Genomic DNA, 1291 nt, shown 5'->3' on the forward strand with positions numbered 1-1291 from the left:
TCTCTGACCCTTTTATGCCAAGAAAGCAGCGTTTCCACAAATACAATTCACTTAAAAATATTTTTGGCTCTCTTAAGAATCATATTGGGGGTTCACTCAATGAGAAAAAAGCCACATTGATCAACAAATCTTGTTGCAATAAACCACTCTTTACCGTGGGTTTCCTGTAAGGCTGATATGAGAAAACACAGCTAAATATAAATTATACTCTAAGATTCTTAGAAGTCTCATTGTTTAATGGAGCTGGTCTGTGAGGCCTGCCTCTCGGATCCTTAGATGGAATTATATTTCTAAGGTTTTGATAAATGATTTTACAATCATACCCTTCGTCTTTGGGCAGTGTTTTCCTGACAATGCCTTAGACTTTATATTTTTCTGGAAGCCATTTTATTATTTTTAGCATTGTTTACCACCTGGAGAGGCAGAGCTTAGGTGGTTTTATTTAGAACCTAGAAAACGTTGGATAATTTATATATTTAATCATTTTTCCTTTTGCTGATCATTTTGTTATAGGTAACAAGAAGTTAGGTGACACTATCAACACTCTACCTAGAAATATCTTTAGCTAAATAAACCCATTTATTTAGTATATTTTGTATTTCCCATGTTATTGCAGATAACAATGTTGCCAAATTTGTTATTACTACATAACAATTTCCCTTTCTCCAGCTCCCAATAACATTTTGTCACTTTCATTTAAGTACTTGCTCACAATCTATTTGAGAGCCTTTGGGTCTGCTGACAGTCTTTTCCTGGTCCTTAACAATTTCACTAATACTACCTCGAGGTTCTTCTAGCTTCTGGCTGTTACTCAATCACAAATTGACATACGTTAGATATTATTCTGATGGCACCCTATGCTTGGTACCAAAATGTATACTTTGCTTTGCTCCTGCAAAACAAATCATTCAAAACTTAGTTGCCTTAAACTATCAAAATAGTTGATCTTTTAAGTTTTTACATGGGGTTGCTAACTAAGAGTGCTTTAGTTGCATAGTTCTGGCTCACAGTCTTTCATGCAGTACTTTCAGATATAGCTGGGGCTCCAGGCCCTGAAAGCTTGACTGGGGCTGAAGGATCTAATATTAAGGTGGCTTATTGAAATGACTAGCAGGTTGGTGCTGACTAGTTTCCAGAGACCTTCTTTTCTTTCTACATGAGCCTCTCCACTGGGCTGATTGAGTGTCCTCAGGGCATGGAGGATGGCTTCCCTGATAGCAACCAATTCAAGATACCAAGACAAAAACTATAATGCCAAAAACAAAAAAACAAACAAAAAAACAAACTATAA

This window comes from Hipposideros armiger, unplaced genomic scaffold (assembly GCF_001890085.2).
Source record: "Hipposideros armiger isolate ML-2016 unplaced genomic scaffold, ASM189008v1 scaffold_154, whole genome shotgun sequence".
NCBI lineage: Eukaryota > Metazoa > Chordata > Mammalia > Chiroptera > Hipposideridae > Hipposideros > Hipposideros armiger.